The sequence below is a fragment of the Marmota marmota genome, unplaced genomic scaffold (genome assembly GCF_001458135.2).
Source record: "Marmota marmota marmota unplaced genomic scaffold, marMar, whole genome shotgun sequence".
Lineage (NCBI taxonomy): Eukaryota > Metazoa > Chordata > Mammalia > Rodentia > Sciuridae > Marmota > Marmota marmota.
The window spans coordinates 4,792,491-4,799,125 of record NW_026000170.1 but is presented as its reverse complement, the minus strand read 5'-3'; positions in this window follow the sequence as shown (position 1 = coordinate 4,799,125).

Here is a 6,635-nt window from a genome sequence, read left to right as displayed (position 1 = left end):
AAAAAAAAAAAAAAAAAAAAAAAAAAAAGGAAAAAAGGAGGAGGAGGAGAGGAGAGCAAGAGAAGGAAAAGCATGTGTATAATCAAAGAGAAAGGAAATTAGTAAAGTTAGAAATTGGGATTGCAGCTGCAGAGTGAATGGAAAGAATTGATAACATAATGATAGCGATTTATTAAATGAGAATGACTAGCATGATTCTCAGTCCCTGAAATCTTTTAGACAACATCAAAAAGCAAACCAACCAAAGTAATCAGAAGTGGGGTGGTGGGAACATAACATGGTAACTGACACACAGTATTTGCTTCCTGACCAACTGAATGAACATATGATTTCCTGAATGAACAAATATAAGAGAATGGATGGTATGTGTTTTAAGTGCTATGTGTTTATTCTATTGGACAGAAAGTAGGTACGAAAATAGAATGCACCCAAAAAATGTTTTGCTCTCAGGTAATCCAAGTAGATGTGTGTTACAATGATTGATAATTAGTTTGGACTGAGGGTTTAGTTATGATTATTTATGAAACGCAGGGAAAATGCATAATTGATTCAGATGATGCCAATTGTGCTGAAAAAGCATAATGCTAGTTGAAATTTAATTCATTACATGCATTCCTGACCATTCTCAGAGCCTATCGGTCTAACCATAAAACAGGGGACTACGATCAGTTTAGAAATCTCTCTAAGGCAAACATATTTCAGTGGGAAATACATTTTCCTATCTACAGTGTTTGGTTCAGCATAATTAACATGAATAATTCAGGACAATTTCCTGATAGTTATTATATTCGAGAGCTTAGCTGGATCCTAACTGCCCTCAAAATGTAGTCAGAATGTAAATTTCTCAGTAAAGAGTGGGAAGTTAGGTAGTTTGATTAAAATGTAATATGTATTTAGAATTAACAATCTTCAGGTTATAACAAAATGACCTTAACCATATTGCTTAATAGAAAAACATTTGCATAAACGTTGCAATGACATCTCCCTCTCCTGCTAATTTCCCCCCACGCCTCCTTACATATTTAATTTCTCCCTTAATCAATAGCCTTCCATGGAAAGAACAGAACTTATTTTGTAGTTAATTTTCAGTTTAATGCCAGCTAAAAGAGAGAGTATGGTTTTAACCTAAGAAAAGCAGGGGAAAGACATCACTTTTATAAAAACGAGAATGTCTGAATCAGTTACCTCTATCAGGTCTTGTTTGTTATATTTATGTTATACAGCAAGACATTCACTTTTGTTAACTTCTAATTTAGTTCCCTCTCTGTGTGTTTAGAACCCAGAAAAGTCATTAGGTTATAGGATGGTCTGTAAGAGAAATCACTATAAGTTATACTTTAAAAAAATTTGATTTCTCTGTGTCAATTTTAAACTTTTACCTCTGAAATAAAACATAAACAAAACTTCAATCCACCATCTCTCTCTGTCTCTCCTTTCTCATCTGCTTATCTACTTATAGGTACCGGGCATTATTTCCTTTCTTTGGCATCTTATATTTTGTATGCAAATTAAAGGAAGATCTGGGGCTTTTTTAGGGTGGACATGCCAGACAACCCAGCAGGGTGAATAGAACAGAAGGCGGCCAGGGTATTGGCTGGAGTCAATGGTGATCATCTGACAAATGAAAATGAAACTCAATATAGACTAGCAGGGTTCTTAGGTCTCAGGAATCTTATAAAAATCATGCCGCCCCCAAATACATTTAGACTCCTCTCTGCTTTCCTGTTACGTGAAACTTTCTTTTACATAGGACTTTTAGAAATAAAGGAAAGGAACTGTAAGCACCTGTTTTTGAACTACATTGTTCTAACCACCTAGATTCTACTCTAACCTTCCTATCCACACTCCGCAACCAACTTACTGTTTTTAAGCTTCAGTCTCCTGAAAATAATAGTACCTAGCATACAGGTATTACTTGTTATTATTTCACTATTACTAAGAGATTTTAAGTTCCATAAATGGAGAATGTTTTTTAAACAATTTTTTATCACTAGTCATGTATGTTGTTTATACTCATTTGTCAGAATAAATGATAGGATAACACAGCTAACCTGTCATCACAATTATTAAAACATGGAGCAATATGTGTGTTTATACACACATACATGTGTCTGTATGGACATATGCATGTATGTGTGCATTCAATTCAATTACTTTTTCAATCAGTTCTTTGGATAAAAAAACGTTCTCAGAAATGAAATGGTTACATGGTGTGAACTGAATGTACTATTTAGGACATTTTATGCAAACTGCCAGATTATATTCTAATTTACATTCTTTCTAGCTGTATATGAAAGCTTCTTTCCTTTCTCCTTCCCCAAATTCTGAGCAGCAGTATACTTTTTAATCTTACTAATACCATAGCTTAAAAAATCATTTTACCTACTGTATTTGCATTTCAATGATATATTGGTAATTGTTACATTTTTGTGTATAAATTTAAGTACTTATATTTTTACCTTGAACAATTAATGTTTACATTCCTACCCTATTTTTTCCCATGTGGAGTTCCTTCTTAATTTGAGGGAATTATTTGCTAATGGGATCACTAATTATTCTCATATAAAAAACTCATTTATCCATTTATATTTTGTCTTTCTCTTTATAGTGTTTTCAAATTCTATTTCTCATATGACATTAATCCATACTTACTATTATAATTTCTTTGATTTCATCTTATATTGATAAATATCTAATCTATTTAATCTATTATAAACTGTGAGTTAGGGAATTAACTGATTGAAGTATAATTTTTATAATATAATAAGGTTTTATCAGAAACTTTTCAGTTTAGAATAATAAACTTAAGTTTATGGGAAAATTGTAATAGTTTTCCTTAGTGTTAGCATTTTATATAATCAGGGATCATTTTACAGAATTAAGAAATTAACATTGGTAAAATATGATTAATCAAACTATGAACTTTATTCAGATTTCTTGGGTTAAATTTTAATACTTTTAATTCTATGCAACTATTCTATGCAAACACTGTAGCATTTTTATTATTATTAATTTATAAATAATCTTGATATGTCATATAAAGTCAAATTTTTATTCTTAAAAAAATTTGCTTGGTTATTGCACATAGCAGGTTTATTTTTCCAATTGGACTTCAAAATTATGGAGCAAGTTTTAACAAAATATAATAATGAAATTTTATTTTTTATAATTAAATGTTAATTTGGGGAAGACTAACATACTTAAATTGTTTCCTTAGGTCATATATGTTGAGTCTTTATTACAACATTCTTCCTCCCCTTTATGTGTTCTAGGAATCTTTTTTTTCCCCCAAGAGTCTATTTCCTTTTCCCCTAATGTTTTATGAAGAAATACTCCTTGTCTATCTTCCTGTAGTTTGTATATAGTTAACTCCATCTTATACCCAGGAGACTGTCTTAAACCTGTGCTGCTGGTCTCATTGTATACTTCTTAGATGCACGGATGGGTTTGAGTGAATGTCTCTCATGTTACTTGTGAACTATCCTCTATTAAATAGGATGCAATCAGGTCCAGGTAACAGAGTATGGAAAACACCCATGTCTCTTGTTTACAAGGAGTCCTGAAATAGGTAATTCTATTGTATTATCAAACACCCATATTTTTCATTCACATCTTTTTGTATTTTTGTCTTCAGGCTTTTTAAAAAAAATTTGTTCTTTGTAAACATTCATGACAGTAAAGTGTATTTTGACATTATACCTACATGGAGTATAACTACCCATTCTTGTGGTTAGACATAATGTGGAGTTGTGTTTGTTGTGTATTCATATATGAACATAGGAAAGTTATGTCCAACTCATTCTATTGTTTTTCCTATTCCAATCCCCCTCCATTTCCTTCATTCCCATCAGCCTAACCCAATGAACATCTATCCCCCTCCCCCAACCCCACCCTGCCTCCATGTGTGTTAGCATCTGTATATCAGAGAGAACATTCAGCCTTTGATTTTTGAGATTGACTTATTTCACTTAGCATGATAGTGTCCAGTTCCATCCATTTGCTGGCAGATGTTGTCTTCAGCCTTTTTGTACTTAACGTATGTTACTTCACTGACCAAGATGGATGCTGTTGTTCCGTAACTGTATTCAAAAGTCAGTATCCCAAGCCACAAGAAAAGGATAATTAAAAAAAAAAAAGGTGTCTCTGTGTTTCTCCTTGGTTAGAACTGGGTGAAATAGTCACTCTGAACTAACTAGAAAAACTATTGGGGGAAATGTTCCTGTAGAATAGGATATATTCACCACAATTGGCTTAGGTCAATGTATTTCTTAGGAGAAATGAAATTTATTATCATCAATAATAGGGAGTAGCCAATGTTGGATAAATAATCATTGTAACTACTGGTGCCTCTGAACTTGTAGAGTGTATATTTAAATCCCTCTCTATACAATAGAGAGATAATTTCCCTGAGTGATAAAGGGTCCTTATTCAATCTGTTCTTTTGCTCCTAATGGATTCTCAAGATGTCTCACTTAGGGACTGTATTTTAATTTTGGTCCAATTTTTGTAACTTTAGTATAAAATATCTTCTTTTGATAATAATTTAACTCTAGTACATTCAAAATACAATTACTTCAATATTAAATTTTTATGAGGCCACTTGTCTATTGCTATTTCTATGGCTACAAGAAAATATTTTTCACAATACCAATTCTGTAGTCACAACTTTTATATAAGAAAAGCTTCTAGAATCAACTATCAGTTTACAGTCTAAACTGTGTAAAATTGATATTAGAAAAGTAGATTTGGACTATATACCTTTGCATTTAATCTGATTTCATTGTGAGAAATAAAGAAGAGGAAACAGGAACAGAGCTTTTCATATGTTTGCATCCTCTATCTGAGAAGCTCACCATTTATTACTAATGAAGGTTAATTTTGAGAAAATGGTCATTTCCTTACTGTGAAAGTCAACTGCATCATCTAGTTGAATTTCCAAATTAAGCAGAATTAATGACCTAAACAGAGGCAATGTTGGACTAGAGCAGTACCCTTCATACAAGCAGTAGAGATTACCTAGGGAAAAGCAGATTAGAAATGGTTCTTCTGTAGGCAACCTCCTCCCAAGAGGGGAAAAACTGATCCACACATTTCTATGTGCGGGTACCAAATACTCCAATCAAAGACAAAAATTCATCTTTCTGAGGTAGAAAGGGTAATGGGACAGGATATGGCCACATAGTACATACATTGAGTTGATTAGCCAAGGGGGAATGTTAGAAAAAAATATGCATATACACATATTTATATATAATTTATAATATATATATATTCCCTCTATTTGTTTCTTCAGAAGGAAGGCATCTCCTTCAATCAACTGTGGATTGAACATATAACAACTGTTTATGTAACATTTATATTGTATTAGGTGTTATAAGTAGAGTTGATTTAAATATACACAGAATGTGCATGGGTCATATGCAAATGCAATGCCACTTTGTATAAGGAATTGAATATCCACTGATTTTGTATTCCCAGAGAGAGGATCCCATAGATACCAAAGAACAACTGTATGAATGTGGGAATGTGTTTGTGTGTGTGTGTGTGTGTGTGTAATATCTATATCTACATATAACACACACAAATACAAAATAAACAAATTGATCTTGATCTGGCTGTCAATTTAATGGAGCCATCATAATCTTAGTAAGATGGCATTTGAGAATAACCATTCTGTTGTGTTTGGAAACTGAATGTTTCCCAAAGGCTCTTGTGTTGAAGACTTGGTCATCAATGCTGCAATGTTCAGAGATGGGGCTTTGGGGAAGTGATTGAGGATCATGAAGACTCTGATGTCATCAATGGATTAATACTTTGTTGGATTCATAATTTGATGGCATTATTGGCAACTGGTGGAAACTATAGGAGGTGGGTCACTGCTGGTGATGGGGATTCCATGAAAAGTCTTATGTCCATGACCCCATCCCCTATCCCTCTCTGCTTCCTGGCTGTCATGAGCTGAAAAGCTTTCCTCTTCCTCCTCTAGACACCTGCCATGATGTTTTCTGCCTCACCTCATCCCCAAAGCAAGGGAGTCAGCTAAGCACAGACTGAAACCTCTCAAACTGTGAGCTAAAATAAGTCTTTTCTCCTCTAAGTGTGTTCCTTAGGCATTTTGAGGCAGCAATGTAAAGCTGAAAACAACATTCCAAATCTTAAAGCTCATATAGCTTATGGCCCAAGAACTCAGCCCAAGATGTGTGATGATCATTCCCAGGGTGGTAGAATGATCATAGTAGAGCTTGGTGCTTATAGTAACTGTTAATTGCTAACAATAACTAAAAATATTATTTTTTACATATGAGTATGAATTATTTTACAAAATTTTTAAGTGCTATCACTTTCAACGTTTGTTAATATTTTTTGTGTTTCAACCAAATATTCATGCATTCATCTATACTCTGTTTCTAGTTATCTATGGCAAAGATATGGTGTATATAAGACAGAAGCTCATGCTTTTTTCCAGGACTGTGAAACTTAAGTGTAGGAGGGTATTTAGTGTAGTTATGCTTAAAATTATATCACTATAGATGATAAGAAAATGAGACCATTGTTTGATATGTCTTTACTATGAAAGCTGTGTGGACCAAAATAACTACACAGTTTTAAAGAAACATCTGGCACTGACATAGTGA